The following is a 17,807-nucleotide window of genomic DNA, read 5'->3' as shown; positions in this document are numbered from 1 at the left end:
CCCCACCCCCTCAACAATCATAATTGAAGTTTGCTGACTAAACTATTTAAATGTGGGACACATTTTTTTTTAAATGCAATGTAAAAATGTCACATATAAATGTACAGTTAATGAGCCAAAACATCCATGAATACTGAGCCATGTTAACTGTGTTAATAATAATCTGCTGATAAATGATAATGATAAATGGGTTATACTTGTATAGCGCTTTTCTACCTTCAAGGTACTCAAAGCGCTTTGACAGTATTTCCACATTTACCCATTCACACACACATTCACACACTGATGGCGGGAGCTGCCATGCAAGGCGCTAACCAGCAGAGGCAAAGGGTGAAGTGTCTTGCCCAAGGACACAACGGACATGACTAGGAAGGTAGAAGGTGGGAATTGAACCCCAGTAACCAGCAACACTCCGATTGCTGGCACAGCCACTCTACCAACTTCGCCACGCCGTCCCTAATATTGAGTAAATATTCCTGCTTAATGCTGTTTATGAAAATATTTGCAATGCTTATCCCAGCTTTATGAAGAACAATGCAGCATTGTAGATCTTATTTCAACCCCTGATAGGATTGTTATTGATGCAAAGTTGTTCCATTTGCTGGCTATATTCATCAATTTCACCCTCTTTGCCATATTAAAGGTTGATTGTTATCCAATAAAGTTTCACATTGTTGTCCGCACCTCATGACCTCCTTTTAGTGATTTGACTAATCCTAAAAGAAACTTTGCTTAAGCTCCAACATTTGCATTGTGACTGATTGTACACATTGCTTATGAGGCCTACCTGACTTGAGAGTATTTGGCTAAGCATTCGAACCTTTTGTTGGTGGTACTCTGGACTGAACCCGTGTGATTTTTTTAAATTGAAACTAATATGTCTGTTTATCATTTAGTGCTGCTATGTGTGCACAGCTGTGACGTCAAATCAAGATTGCTCTCGCACCAAGGTCACATGCGCTACGTATGACTTTCTAGACATAAAGCAAACACTTCATGATTTATTATTGTGCTCCAACCCTAGATGTGGGTTTTTTTCATCAGACTTTGAACTAGCAAAGTATTTACTGTCATGTTCCAGCAGATAATGCATGTTTTATAGTAATCATAATACATTTGATTTATGGCACTTTGAATACAATCATCAAATATGATCATTAAATGAACAAACGGATGTGTGATTACATTGCTGGATGGATGGCAGGATGCACCCTGGACAAGTCGCCACCTCAGGTTTTCAATGCTGATATTTATATTTACACTTTTGTTTTTGTGTGTTTCACAAGGTTGTTTTTTTTCCAACTTATTTTTAAATTTAAACACCACAGAAGGCAGGTGTATGAATGTTAATGAATGGATAATGTTGATGGATGTTAATGAATGGATGATGATGGATTATGGCTAGGCGATAAAACGATATCAATATATATTGTGATAGGCACGTAACCAATATAAATTAAAATGTGTTCGATAAACCTCTCGATATAAAAAAGAAAATGTAAAACAAACCAACATAAAAAAAAACTAACATATAAATATGTATATAAAATAAAAAATAAAAATACATACAGTATATATATATATATATATATATATATATATATATATATATATATATATATATATATATATATATATATATATATATATATATATGTATATATATATATATCTATCTACGGTGCATCTCTCTCTCTCTCTATATATATATATATATATATATATATATATATATATATATATATATATATATATATATATATATATATATATATATATACTGTATATACATTTTTCTATTGAGGTTTATCGAACACATTTTTTATTGATATCGATTACGTGTCTATCACGAATACATAGTCATATATTCAATAACATCCATCATCATCATCATCATTCAGTAACATTTATACTGTCCTGACCTGTAGCCCAGGTCATGTCTTAAATTATGTTAAGTAGCTTTTTTTCCCATGTTTAAGTCTGTTTCTGTTCTCTACGCTCTTTCCTTTCATTTACTTTTGGTTACTGTGGACACTAAATGATCACACCTGTTTTCCGTTTAGTGATTAGTGTCCTCACCTGTTTCTGCCCCTAATCTCACCCCTTTATATTTTGGTTTCTCCCAGCGTAAAGTAGTTGGATCATTGTACGCTCTATGCGTCAGGTACGTTCGCTTACGTTATTTTGCTTTGTGGCTCCCTGTGAGCCCCTGAGCGACACATTTTTTCATCTTTTGCCTATTATATGGGATAAAGAAAATTTACCTGCACACTGCTCTTGGTGCTTCGTGTGTCTCTCCGCATCGTAAGAACACCACCATCGCAGCAATGCGACCCGAACGTAACACATACAAGTTCGTACCAAATCGGAAGTTGACACGCTAACAGCCAATCAGGTAACAGTATCAACATTGAAGTTTGGTTACACAATCTTGTTGTCTCGCGGTTAATTATTTTAATGGAGTGAGAAGAAAAACTAAAAACGAGTGCTGCAAAGGACAAATAAATTGTCAATAAATCAGGAAAAGTCACCTCGACAGTATGGCGTTTTTAGGGATTTTTTCAAACGGACAGTCGTTAGACCAGAGACCAAACCACCTTAGCCGTGCTTACTCTGGCACTAAACATAGTTATAGTTCTTCTCAGGTTTCTCTGTGTTTACATTTTCACACCTTGCCTTATTTTGTTACACTTTATAAAGCATTTCTTACGTATGCCTTATTGTTACACCTTCATTTTAAGAGGTTATCGTTTCAATCAATCAATCATTAAATCAAAGTTAACTTATATAGCCCTTTGGAGCAGTGTTGCTTTCAAACGCAATGAGCTTAGCTTGGTTTGCTTATCAGCTAGCTAGGTTGTGTCTTTCATTGAGTCGAGTTCTTGCTGTCTTTGGAGCAGTAGCAGCAGCGAGAGGGAGCAGACGCCTTCGGAGCGTAGTTGCTTTGAGCCGCGACTAGCTTAGCTTCGTTAGCTTAGCAGCTAGCTAGCTGAGAGAGGTGGTGAGACAGACAGTGGGTGCTTTGTAAGTTTGATAAGACTACTAAATATGTTTGATAAGGAATAAAGAAAGCTGTAAAACAATTAGAAGCACACGGATAGAAAGATAGTACTTAGCTTTTTTGCGTTAGCAGCGAGCATTAGCAGACTTTTCCGGACGTGACCGGAGATGAGAGAGCAGAAGGTTTAGTGTTCAATATGATTTTAGAATTTTGTTTACATTGATTGTTTGCTATGGTTTTGTTTACATGTAATTTCCTTTCTGTCTTGACATCTGAGGGGATTACATATGGAGGAAGGTTACATGTGAAATAAAAATGTTTCCATTTAACATATTTTTCTACTGGTCCTTATTTTCAATAGGTAATAAAAAAGAAATCGATAATTGTTGATATTGACCGGTATAAAATGCTTATTTCGTGACACAGTTTTCAGCCACATTGCCCAGCCCTATGATGGATGTTAATAAATATGAATGATGATGAATGGTAGTGAATGGATGATGGTGATGCAATGTTATTGAATGGATGATTATGAATATTGATGAATGAAGGGATGTTAATGAATGGATCAGGATGGATGTTAATAAATGAATGGGTGAGGATATATATTAGAGAATGAATGGATGATGGTGGATGAGTTTATGCAGGAATAGAGCAATGATTCATAGATGTAAGAATAAAAGATGTTGGACGGATAAACAGATGATGGTTTTATGTAAACTGCTGGTAATGTTGGCTAGATGCATGTTTGAATGTTCTTCAGATACAGCTAGATGATAGATATAAGGTGGATAAATGGATGAAGTGACAGATGAAAACATCTCGCTGTAAAAATGTATTAACATGCCCCATTGCTTTGTCTTTGCTTGCACTCGGAACGCTTCAGTGGCGCTCTCATTCTCCACCATTTATGGTGTACTTCTCTAATGAGGCTTGTTCTTCCTCATAAAAATGTTTGCAACGGAGCAATATTGTCGACATCGAGGCAAACTGACCTCCGAGTTACAGAGGCTGAACCCGGCCATCCTCATTGAGTTAATGAAAAATGGTCAAAGTCAATGAGCGCTGCTATTCCGTATGAGTCGGTGCCAGATCACCATGAGGCCTCACAAGGTTTGTTCTCATGACCTCGCCGGAGATGCAAACTAAAAGCATTTTTCCTCCACAAAGGACGTGAAAGTAGGGCAGTATTTCTGACGGTTTGCTGCCATCCAAACAATACCAGCAACGGCTTGCTGTGTCCCGCTTTGTGGAACCTGTTTACTCTTTGTTATGACGACTAACAGGGGGGCGCCAACGTCCAAACCTGACCTGCCGTGAACTTTGCTGTAAGACACCAGCGTGTTGGTGTGTGAATGAGACCTGTTTGTGTTTGTGTGCTCATGTGCTAGACAATCAGTTCAGGCGTGAGCGGCGACATGCTTTGAAAAAAGGTAGTCGTTGACCTGCTGCATCAAGGGGTAAACAAATGATTGGGATAACGAATGACAGTAGAAAAATAAATGTATATATACATATATATATATATATATATATATATATATATATATATATTCACCTATTGTGATGCTGAAGCGCTGTTTGTCTTAACAACAGTCGCTCTGTATTTACTATCAAGTTGTCATCTTCATTTGACATATTTTTTCTCTGACCTCCATTCTGACAAATGGAGGTGTCCTGATCCGATATTCTTATCGGATATTGGTCCAATATCATAAAAAAACAAGTATTTGATAATATGTGCTTGGATGTATAATTACTGATATAATCGTCTCTAAAATCAGTAATGCAGCGTGTTTATGTGTGCAAATCTGGACATCCAGGTAACATCTAATTGTCCTCCAATAAGTACACAAGGTTTTTTTGTATTTTAGTGAAGTCATTTACAAAAGGTACACATGGTAGGATATCGGCTACTAGGAGCTAGCAGCTACACAACAGCTAAGCCCACGATAGCACAAAATCTAGACAATCTAGACATTATAAGTGTCCTTCATTGAACAATATTGCAGTCTAAAACAGCACATTTGTCAATATAAACAAGTAACAAATAATTATAGATGCATATTACTTACACATACTAAGTAGCCAAGGCAAAAGCTTATTAGAAAGTAATCCAGTACCAAACGTGTCTGCCACGATCGACTTCATAGGACCCCAAGGCAGAGAAGAAAAATATATAAGAATAATAACAAAAAGAGAACTCAAAAAGGAGTGAGGAAAATAAATCACTAAGGATGCACACGTAAAGGGGAATCACACTTTTTTTTTGGAATTTTGCCTATCATTCACAATCCTTATGTAAGAGAAGAAAACATGTTTTTTGTTTTTTTGTTTATGCATTCTAAATGCGATCAAAAGTCTGCTGACAATGGAGCCATTTGGGAGTTGCTCTATTCTGCCTATAAGGCCCTTAAAAAATATCCAAACACCTCCATTTGTCAGGAATTGTTGGTGACGAACCCCAAGATGCAGAGCTGGCATGCTTGATGCAAGAAAACATGATATTAATGTCCAAAAGGAAATGCAGAAAAACAGAAATCGGGAAGCAGGAACCAGGGAACAGGCAACAGGATACAGGATACAGGAATCAAGGAGAATTGGAACCAGCAAACAGGAACCAGCAAACAGGATACAAGATACTTGAGGTTTTCCATCAAGCATGCTTACCTCAGCTAAAGCTAAATATTACTCAAATCTCATCCACCTCAACAAAAATTATCCTAAATTTTTGTTTAGTACAGTAGCATCGCTAACCCAACAAGGGACTCCTCCCAGTAGCTCCACCCACTCAGCAGATGACTTTATGAATTTATTTAATAAGAAAATTGAAGTCATTAGAAAAGAGATTAAAGACAATGCATCTCAGCTACAACTGGGTTCTATTAACACAGATACGACTGTATATACGACGGACACTGCCCTCCAAAATAGTTTCTCTCTCTTTGATGAAATAACATTGGAGGAATTGTTAAAATGTGTAAATGGGACAAAACAAACAACATGTTTGCTTGACCCAATTCCTGGGAAACTTATCAAGGAGCTTTTTGTATTATTAGGTCCATCAGTGTTAAATATTATAAACTTATCACTTTCCTCTGGCACTGTTCCCCTAGCATTCAAAAAAGCGGTTATTCATCCTCTACTCAAAAGACCTAACCTCGATCCTGACCTCATGGTAAACTACTGGCCGGTGTCCCACCTTCGGTTTATCTCGAAAATCCTCGAGAAAATTGTCGCACAGCAGCTAAATGAACACTTAGCGTCTAACAATCTCTGTGAACCATTTCAATCCGGTTTCAGGGCAAATCACTCTACGGAGACAGCCCTCGCAAAAATGACTAATGATCTATTGCTAACAATGGATTCTGATGCGTCATCTATGTTGCTGCTTCTTGATCTTAGCGCCGCTTTCGATACTGTTGATCGTAATATTTTATTAGAGCGTATCAAAACGCGTATTGGGATGTCAGACTTAGCCTTGCCTTGGTTTAACTCTTATCTTACTGACAGGATGCAGTGCGTCTCCCATAACAATGTGACCTCGGACTATGTTAAGGTAACGTGCGGAGTTCCCCAGGGTTCGGTTCTTGGCCCCGCACTCTTTAGTATTTACATGCTGCCGCTAGGTGACATCATACGCAAATACGGTGTTAGCTTTCACTGTTATGCTGATGACACCCAACTCTACATGCCCCTAAAGCTGACCAACACGCCGGATTGTAGTCAGCTGGAGGCGTGCCTTAATGAAATTAAACAATGGATGTCCGCTAACTTTTTGCAACTCAACGCTAAGAAAACGGAAATGCTGATTATCGGTCCTGCTCAACACTGACATCTATTTAATAATACCACCTTAACATTTGACAACCAAACAATTAAACAAGGCGACTCGGTAAAGAATCTGGGTATTATCTTCGACCCAACTCTCTCGTTTGAGTCACACATTAAGAGTGTTACTAAAACGGCCTTCTTTCATCTCCGTAATATCGCTAAAATTTGTTCCATTTTGTCCACAAACGATGCTGAGATCATTATCCATGCGTTCGTTACATCTCGTCTCGATTACTGTAACGTTTTATTTTCGGGCCTCCCTATGTCTAGCATTAAAAGATTATAGATGGCACAAAATGCGGCTGCTAGACTTTTGACAAAAACAAGAAAGTTTGATCATATTACGCCTATACTGGCTCACTTGCACTGGCTTCCTGTGCACCTAAGATGCGACTGTAAGGTTTTACTACTTACGTATAAAATATTACACGGTCAAGCTCCTGCCTATCTTGCCGATTGTATTGTACCATATGTCCCGGCAAGAAATCTGCGTTCAAAGAACTCCGGCTTATTAGTGATTCCCAGAGCCCAAAAAAAGTCTGCGGGCTATGGAGCGTTTTCTATTCGGGCTCCAATACTATGGAATGCCCTCCCGGTGAAAGTTAGAGATGCTACCTCAGTAGAAGCATTTAAGTCTCATCTTAAAACTCATTTGTGTACTCTAGCCTTTAAATAGACTCCCTTTTTAGACCAGTTGATCTGCCGTTTCTTTTCTTTTCTTTTCTACTCTGCTCCCAACCCGGGGTGGACCGCTAGCCTGTTCATCGGATGGGGACATCTCTACGCTGCTGACCCGTCTCCGCTCGGGATGGTTCCTGCTGGCCCCACCATGGACTGGACTTTCGCTGATGTGTTGGACTTTCACAATATTATGTCAGACCCACTCGACATCCATTGCTTTCGGTCTCCCCTAGAGGGGGGGGGGGGGGGGGGGGGGGTTACCCACATATGCGGTCCTCTCCAAGGTTTCTCATTGTCATTCACATTGACGTCCCACTGGGGTGAGTTTTCCTTGCCCGTATGTGGGCTCTGTACCGAGGATGTTGTTGTGGCTTGTACAGCCCTTTGAGACACTTGTGATTTAGGGCTATATAAATAAATATTGATTGATTGATTGAAGATACGAGGAACCAGGAGACCGCAAACCGCAAACAACTAACAATACTCCAGTACTGACTGAAGGGCGAGGCAGGCATAAATAGCAGTGGACTGATTGACACCAGGTGTGGCCAGGCTGCCAATCAGCCGCAGGTGAGGGGAAACAGCGCTCAGGGAGACGTACAGTAACTGGAACCAAAATAAGAGCGCTGACAGGAAATAAAACACAAACACAGAGGAAAAAAATAAACATAACCAACAGTGACAAGTCTGACATCATTAAGGTTTTATATACATGATGTAACTATATTTGTAATGTAGTAACAGGCACATGTATAATAACATTTAATATTTACGTATTTTGATCATATTAAGCATAATGCATTACAACGTTTGCTTTTTTTTTTAACTACATCACTGATTATTACTCACTGCAGTCTTTATGAGAACCAACAAACATAATAAAACATCACTTACTGTACAATCTCTGCTGTCATTAAGATGCCGACTGCTAGATTCTTGTTATATTCCCAATTAGATGAAGAATGACTCTTAATCCTCGCGAACAAAAGAGCGGTGAAACCAAGTGTCTTTTTTGTGTCTTTCTTGCCATTCCGGGTCCAAATTAGCTGTCAAAGTGTACCAATTTAAATCGTTGTCCTTCTAGTATCATGGTGAGAAGCAAGATTTATGATCTACAATCAACTTACCACTCAATGATGTAAACATAGGCACACACGGTAGTGTTCCAGGTGCCGCTATAAATACTTTGTTTGCATTAGCGCTGATAATAATATCACTAATACTTGGTTAATATTTAAGTCCTTCCATCCATCCATCCATCTTCTACCGCCTGTCTTTTTGGGGTCGCGGGGGGTGCTGGAGGCTATACAAGCTGCATTCGGGCGGAAGTTGGGGTACACCCTGGCACAAGTCGCCACCTCATCACAAGGCCAACACAGATAGACAGACAACATTCACACTCACATTCACACACTACGGTTAATTTAGTGTTGCCAATCAGGTGCATGTCTTTCGAGGTGGGAAGAAGCCGGAGTACCCGGAGGGAACCCACACAGTCATGAGGAGAACATGCAAACTCCACACAGAAAGGCCCTGAACCCGGGAATCAAACCCAGGACTTTTGTACTGTGAGGCACATGCACCAACCCCTTTTCACAAGTAAACAGGCTACAGGACTGCTTGTCTCACACATTTTACATGCAAGCACATATAATCCAATACTTGTTTTTTTTTTTGCTGACATCAGACCATTACCCGATATCAATATTTGATTGGGATATCCCTAATCTGCGATGAATTGGCGACTTGTCCAGGGTGTACCCCGCCTTCCGCCCGAATGCAGCTGAGATAGGCTGCAACACCCCCCGCAAGCCCAAAAGGGACAATCGGTAGAAAATGGATGGATATCCCTAATATAAAAATATATATCCCCCTGAGAACAAATTAGAAACATATGATGACAACACAAAAGTTGTAGAATCCTGAGAACACTGTACATCACAAGCGAGGTTGTCACGAGGCCACCTGCTTGTGGACCCCAGGAAGGCTAGTGGGTTGTTGAGGCAACCAGCTAATGGGGATCCTTAATAAAAATAAAAATCTGCTCAGTGGCCTTGTGGTTAGAGTGTCCGACCTGAGATCGGTAGGTCGTGAGTTCAAACCGCGGCCGAGTCATACCAAAAACTATAAAATGGTTGGCACTCAGCATCTAGGGTTGGAATTGGGGGTTAAATCACCAAAATGATTCCTGAGCTCAGCAGGGGAGCTGCTCACTGCTCCCCTCACCTCCCAGAGGGTGGAACAAGGGAATGGGACAAATGCACAAATGCACACCAGTGGTACTTTAACTTTAACTTGCCAACTACTGGCCTGGCATGCCACTTTAGTTTACTGTATTTACTAGCGGAATAACATTACGTGTGTTTAGATTTTTCAGAACTCAGTTGTTCTGAACTGAGGACTGCATAGTGTGACCTTAAAACGACGTGTGTACTGAACCGTGATGATGGCGTACTGTTACACTCCTAATATTTACAAGCTCCTTGATGACACAAACACACAAACAATGTCGCAACTTTTATTTTCTGAGCTGAAATTCAAAAGTTGTGCAATCGTGGGAGTTTAGACTTCACTGACTCATACTTGGAAGAACCGTTCTATCACAATAAGGCAACTGGAAGGTTTTGTGGCATTATTTAGAAAAAATACACGTTTGCATTTGCAGTGAGGACGCCGACGCGAGCTGATTGTGTGACCGAAAAACCCGAAAGAAATTTGGCCATTATTCTTGCCTCCATGCAGCACATTCCTTATATGTCAAACTCAATGCTTCAGGGGCCATGAGAGCGCCTTTGTTTGTTTGTTTGTGGGCTTCAAAAGTTCAAGCATAAAAGCGGACTGGTGGTGTTGGTGGACAAACACAGCAACGATGCAGACGTGGACGCCATCCACCGTCTTTCCATGGGAACATCAAATAATGGCAGAAAATCAGATATGCTCTATTATTGTGTCCTCCCACACCCACCAATCATTGTTGTGTGGAAGAAAACATTGGTGGATGATCTGATGTCTTGTGTCATTAATTGGGTCCTCGCTATTATTTTAACGTCAAAGGGAGGTCGCCATCAAACAGCAGCCGGTGGAAGGATAACAAAAGCTGGCGGCCTCATGCAGTCGTTCAAAAGAATACAAGGTTGCTTTTGAAAGAAGCCTTGCAGTCTCCTCATGAGCTCTGCCAGAGAGTCAGCGGGTTCAAGCGGGTGCATCGAGCAGGGCCGGCTCGTGGCATAAACACTCCATGCTTGGGGTTGATTCTTATACAACATAGCTGCTACAAGACATGACTGTTGATTAAAGTTCAAAACAGAGGTGTTAAAGTTGCATTGAAATATGTCATGAAAAAAGCAAACACACATTTATCAGTTGTTTAAATAGCTCACCAAAGTCAAGAATTGAAACATTTGAAGACTGTATCTAAGCAAACTTTATTGACATCGGTCAAAAAGTCATTTTCTTATGTGGCGAATTTAATGTTGACCTATTGAACCCTAACTGCCTCGCGCTGCTGGTATGAAATGCTCGCCTTAAATGCAGCTTTTCATTACACAGTAACAGGAGTTGGTTGGGCTTGACGTGCCAGGGCAGTTTGTACACGACCCAAAACCGGTCTGGTCTCACGTGGTATGAGACTGTAATCCATTGCTTGTGTAACAGATAGAAAAAGGAAACAGCATATTTTGGTATTTTTTATTTTATATTATTATTAATTTCACCAAAATCCATCACATGATGTGTTTTAGGTTCTTTTTACTTTAAATACGGATTATCAGTAATATAATTCACGTTTTTGTGGATTTATTTTTGTATTTCTTCTATTTTTACAAATCTGAGCTTTTATTTTGAAAGTTTGAGCATATGACGGTGCATAGCTTCCTTTTCCCCCAGTCTGTGCTGTTCCTCACGGAGACGTATGTTGTTTTGCTCTGGGAGTAACAAATCATATTTCTTGAGTTTAAATGCAAAATTAACGGAAGAATGTTGTGATGTGTTTATGTAGGCCTTTGTATAGTGGCGTGTTTTAAAGAGTCATTTTGAGTGAGAGAAGGAGAGTTTGTTTTGCCAAGACTTTTCCCTGTATACTATATGCGTGAGTGAGTGAACACGTGCGTGAGTGTGTGTGTCCTCCATGTTGTAGCCTACATGCTCAATGTATTTTATTTTTTGTGTGTCAGGAGTTATGTGGAAAGGAGATGACCATTGCACTCACATTGTGTTTCATGTCACCGCCATGCAGGTATGTGTGTGTTTGGCCGCCATGTTAGAAGTGGTTATTTACTTTACTGTATGGAGAAATGTAATAGTGAGTCGCCAGTCTGCGCTGTTCCTCACGGAGAGGAGTTATGTGGAAAGGAGATGACCATTGCACTCACATTGTGTTTCATGTCACCGTCATGCAGAAATAAAGTTGATGTGAGAAGTTGAACCAGCCCCGTGTCCCATGTCATTGAATGAACGCAGAGTACTACACACGAACAGCGTAGTCGGGACACTGCAGACCCGTCCCGGCTACATTCAGAGTACTAACCACTATCCGGGTCACGGCACCAATGTAGCCGGGACGGGTCTGCAGGGTCCCGACTACGCTGTTCGTGTGTAGTACTCTGCGTTCATTCAATGACATGGGACACGGGGCTGGTTCAACTTCTCACATCAACTTTATTCCTGCATGACGGTGACAGGGTCCTGGCCTGTCCCTGATGTCCTGCGAGGTCATGCACACCAGAGAGGGCATTGACTTTCAGGGCAGCCGGTAAGACAAACTGGTACCTTGTATGTCTAGTAGAGGGCTCTTTAAATGTTCGAAAGCAAACTCATCTCAGAACTCCTCAGTCTCACAGGGGTAGCAAAGTCACACACAACCTCATACCATCTAATGGGAAACGGGCAGACTGAAAGATTCAATAGGACGCTTGGCAGTATGTTACGCTCCGTACCCCTGGCAGCTAAACAACACTGGGCACAACAGGTACAGACACTGACTTTTGCCTACAATGCCACAGTGCATGAAACGACTGAGTACGCCCCATTTTACTTGATGTTCGGTCGAGTCCCTAGACTCCCGGTGGATATGGTTTTCAAGCAGGTCTTGAAGGATACCAGTGTGGTTGACTACAACACCTACGCCAGCAAACTGATGACAAGCCTTCATGAAGCTGCTAATATCGCTCAACAACATACAAGGAAAGAACAGCAACATCAAGCCGATGGCTACAACAAAAAGATTCGAGGCACCTGTCTGAATGTTGGGATAGAGTTCTGCTCGCCAACAAAGCAGAGAGAGGAAAAAGGAAGTTGGCGGACAAGTGGGAACCCTCAATCTATACAGTTATAGATCGTAATCCCCAAACCCACATCTACAAAGTTCAGGATGAGAGGGGGAAGACCAAGGTGGTACATCGGAACCTGATTTTGGATGTGAGCTTTTTACCAATCCCTGAACAAACCAGTGCAGAACCAGAGCCAGGCACCTCAGATGAGATCAGTGAGTTTCGGCCTCAGCCACTTGATACCTTGAGTGATCTGGCGGATGAAAATCCAGAGGACCGGACCCGCTCATGGGTGTGCATGTCATCTGATGCTGACTGTGAGTCATCAGGAGAGGACAGGGAGTCAGAAGAGGAGGATGAGACAACATGTTTCCCAATCAGAGACTCTGATCGGATGTCACTTGGAAGTTCTGAAGCTGACCCTGCAGGCAGTGGAAGCATAGGACAAAGAGAGGAGATCTTACCTCCAAGAGACTCGCCTGGTTCCAGTGTGATTCCCAAGTCCCCTTTAACCGGTTCCAGTGTGATTCCCAAGTCCCCTTTAACCAATGAGCAGAATGACCCTTTAACCAGTCTTCCTGACATAAGTGACACAAGACCTTGTGACATCATGCCCACAACAGTGAATGATAGTCAGGCACCTACACAAGATTCAGGGCCCGAGAGACAAGTTGTCAGAACACGTACAGGCAGGGTCGTTAAGGCAGTTAATAGACTGATAGAGAATATGGTGCAGAAACCACTACAAAGGGGTATACATGGGTTCGGAAGAAAGTCCCAGTCTTTGATGACTTTGTTTTAAAGTGGAACAATAGAGGCATAGCCTGTTTCTTTTTGTAGTATTTTTCAGTAAAAGTATTCTTTTGGTCTGATGTGGGAAATGTTCTCATTGGTGGAATTGTGTACCAAGATTTTATGTGATGTACAAGGCATCATATTAACTAGGAGAGGCAGTAGCCTGATCACCTTATGTTCTCTCTGAACTTATTATATAAGTAGCTTTATATGCTGGTTGAAGGACTTAGATTCCAGGGGACATCTTGGTTTGAGTGAATTTTGAACATTGTATCCCTTTGAATACGGTACTCTCCATATGTTCAGGATTTTGGAGAAATTAAGGAGGGGTGAATGTAACAGATAGAAAAAGGAAACAGCATATTTTGGTATTTTTTATTTTATATTATTATTAATTTCACCAAAATCCATCACATGATGTGTTTTAGGTTCTTTTTACTTTAAATACGGATTATCAGTAATATAATTCATGTTTTTTTTTATTTATTTTTGTATTTCTTCTATTTTTACAAATCTGAGCTTTTATTTTTAAAGTTTGAGCATATGACGGTGCATAGCTTCCTTTTCCCCCAGTCTGCGCTGTTCCTCACGGAGACGTATGTTGTTTTGCTCTGGGATTAACAAATCATATTTCTTGAGTTTAAATGCAAAATTAACGGAAGAATGTTTGTGTGCAAATGTTTCGAGATGTGTTTATGTAGGTCTTTGTATAGTGGCGTGTTTTAAAGAGCCATTTTGAGTGAGAGAAGGAGAGTTTGTTTTGCCAAGACTTTTCCCTGTATACTATATGCGTGAGTGAGTGAACACGTGCGTGAGTGTGTGTGTCCTCCATGTTGTAGCCTACATGCTCAATGTATTTTATTTTTTGTGTGTGTCAGGAGTTATGTGGAAAGGAGATGACCATTGCACTCACATTGTGTTTCATGTCACCGTCATGCAGGTATGTGTGTGTTTGGCCGCCATGTTAGAAGTGTTTATTTACTTTACTGTATGGAGAAATGTAATAGTGAGTCGTCAGTCTGCGCTGTTCCTCACGGAGAGGAGTTATGTGGAAAGGAGATGACCATTGCACTCACATTGTGTTTCATGTCACCGTCATGCAGGAATAAAGTTGATGTGAAGTTGAACCAGCCCCGTGTCCCATGTCATTGAATGAACGCAGAGTACTACACACGAACAGCGTAGTCGGGACCCTGCAGACCCGTCCCGGCTACACTTGGAGGACAATAGGTTAGGGGAAGGGGACTAACAAACCGACTCTAAAAACTCTGGAAGCCAGTACTGGTGGAAGGTTGGGCTTTGGGCTAACAACCCAAACCTGTAAAAAATATCTTATGCTACAGACTTATGCTACAAACCCCAACATCTTGGAAAGGAAGCCTCTTCAGTGCCCCACACTAAAGAGCAAATGACGGTGTACATGGAAAACCGCAAAGAGACAGTGCGTCCGAAGCTTCTGAACCATAGACGACCCACTAACATTGCTACATGGAACGTGAGAACTATGTATGCAGCCGGAAAGACGGCAGTAATCGCGGAGTAGATGAGGAAGTACAGACTATCTCTCCTTGGTCTGTGTGAAACCAGATGGCTCCAGTCAGGGCAGGTCAAGTTGGCGAGCGGTGAATCCATACTGTACTCTGGACACCGAGAAGATTTGGCATCACACACAGAGGGGGTTGCGTTCATGCTCTCCACTGAGGCACAGAGGGCCCTCATCAGCTGGGAACCTTTCAATTCGAGGATTATCACAGCCAAATTCCAAACTACACACAAGAAAATAAACCTCCACGTAGTACAATGCTACGCTCCCACTAACGACGCAGACGATGAAATCAAGGATGATTTCTACAACCAACTATATCACATACTTGAGACCAAAAAAGGAAAGGACATCATGATTCTGATGGGAGACATGAACGCAAAGTTAGGAGGAAACAACAATGGTTTTGAATTGAACATGGGAAGACAAGGACTATGAACCATGAATGAAAACAGAGAAAGATTTGCAGCAGTTTGTGCAGACAACAGCTTGGTCATTGGTGGGACAATTTTCCAACACAAGGATGTGCATAAAGCAACCTCGGTGTCTGTTAACCATGTAACAGAAAACCAGATCGACCACATCTGCATTAGCCAAAAGTTTAGACGCTCATTGCTGGATGTCAGAGTGAAAAGGGGAGCTGACGCTGGATCAGACCATCACCTACTTACAGCAAAAATCCAGCTGAAATTAAAACGCACAACACATAGAGAAGGAAGAGTCAAATTCAACATACAGCAATTTCAAGATATATGAACATCAGAACTGTACAAAGTCACACTACACAACCGCTTCCAAGCACTACAAGGTCTGCAAGAAACTCCTACATCAGTGGAGGATAAATGGAATAGTCTGAAAACAATATGGAAAAAGACATGTCAAGAAGTGGTTGGGAGAAGAAAGGGAAAAAACAAACCGTGGCTTTCCATGGAAACATTCAAGAAAATAGGTGAGAGAAGGGGAAAAAAGGAGGTACTAAATAGAAGCAAAACCAGAGCAACAAAGGCCACAGCACAGAAAGAATATGAAGCAGCAAACAAAGAAGTGAAGAAAAGTGTCAGAAAGGACAAAAAGTTAATTGAGGATTTGGCACAACAGGCAGAGGAGACAGCAGGGAAAAACAATCTCAAAGATCTTTACATAACTACAAAAAAACTCATAGGCAAGTTTCAACAGTCACAATCACACATTAAAAACACACAGGGTACACTACTCACAAACAAGGCCACTGTAAAAACTGTTGCCTAGATCTAACTCAATAAAAATAAGGCAACATTTTCCAAGCAATTTTTGTTAGTTTAGTCAACTAATTGGTATTTTGAGTAAGTAGAACTTAATAATATGCATTTCGATTTATGCAAAAAGATTAAGTTGCGTTTACAGAAAAAGCCAACAAATTGAGTAAAATCAATGTAAAAAACATCAGCATATTAAACACACAAGACTTAATTAAAATAAGTAACATTTAAATGAAAAAATAATTTTTGTACTCAATTTTATTAATTTTGACCAACATACCCTTTCTTTGTTTTGAAAATGGAAACTGCTTAAAATAATTACTTAGAATAATAATACAAAAATCAAGACATATCAAATTCCAACCTTTATTAGATCATTACCATATAAAAACTGGCAATGAGCTGGACAGTATGAACAGTCAACATTCATATTTAGTACATAGAATGCATGACCTCAACTTTTTAAAGTGCTGTATAGAACACCTTCACAGTAGTTTTCTTTTTTTTAACCGTATACATATTATTAAAACATTTTCACAAGTAGGGATGATGTTTGATAAGAAATTATCGAGTTCGAGTCTATTATCGAATCCTCTTATCGAACCGATTCCTTATCGATTCTCTTATCGAGTCCAGATAGGTTGTTGTATATGGAAAAAAACACACAATATTTGGTTTAACAAAAGCTCACTTTTATTATATAAGAAAACAATTTAATCTAATAAATAAATAAATATTGACTGTTACCCCCCTAAAAAATTAAATAAAATAAATAAACATTGACTGTTGTTACCCAAAGTATATTAAGTGGGATTTTTCAGAAAAACAAATATATACAGTAACACAAAAACAACCTCTCTCTGTGATCACTATAGGTGTATAAATAATAATATAGTGTTAAATAAAATCAGTCCCTTGGGCACAAAACTGGAAATAATACAGCTCTCCAAAAAGTGCAATTCTGCTGCTATTTGACATAACTGTTTGCTATGATGCTTTGACATTTTTGCACTTTAAAGAAAAAAAGAACATTTTATGAAGAGAAAAGTTGTTTGCAAATGTGGTTACAATGCTAAAAAAATGAAAAGTTAAAGCTAAAAAAAGAAATACACTTTATTGAGTTAACATTATTTCTTTATAGGGGGAAAGATGTTATGAGCTAGGGAATATAACAACTACACTACCCATCATGCAACGGGAGTAACGAGCATGCGCGGTAGCCCCGAAAAGTGTTGTTGCATGTCGTCACCCGTGAAAGTTAACGTCAAGAACTCAGCCAACACGCCTCGTCTGCATTATTTATAATTAGACAGACAACACATATACAGTGTGAAAAACAAAAGTTAAAAAAGGGAGATGTGTTGTATATATATGTATGTGCTGCGGTTGCTTTAAGAACGTTGCGCCAGCTGCCGTAAAGGAGGTGCATTGCTAGCCTGGTTGCTATG

The sequence above is a fragment of the Entelurus aequoreus genome, linkage group LG04, assembly GCF_033978785.1.
Source record: "Entelurus aequoreus isolate RoL-2023_Sb linkage group LG04, RoL_Eaeq_v1.1, whole genome shotgun sequence".
Lineage (NCBI taxonomy): Eukaryota > Metazoa > Chordata > Actinopteri > Syngnathiformes > Syngnathidae > Entelurus > Entelurus aequoreus.
The sequence above is the reverse complement of the archived record's forward strand: the minus strand, read 5'-3'. Positions refer to the sequence as shown.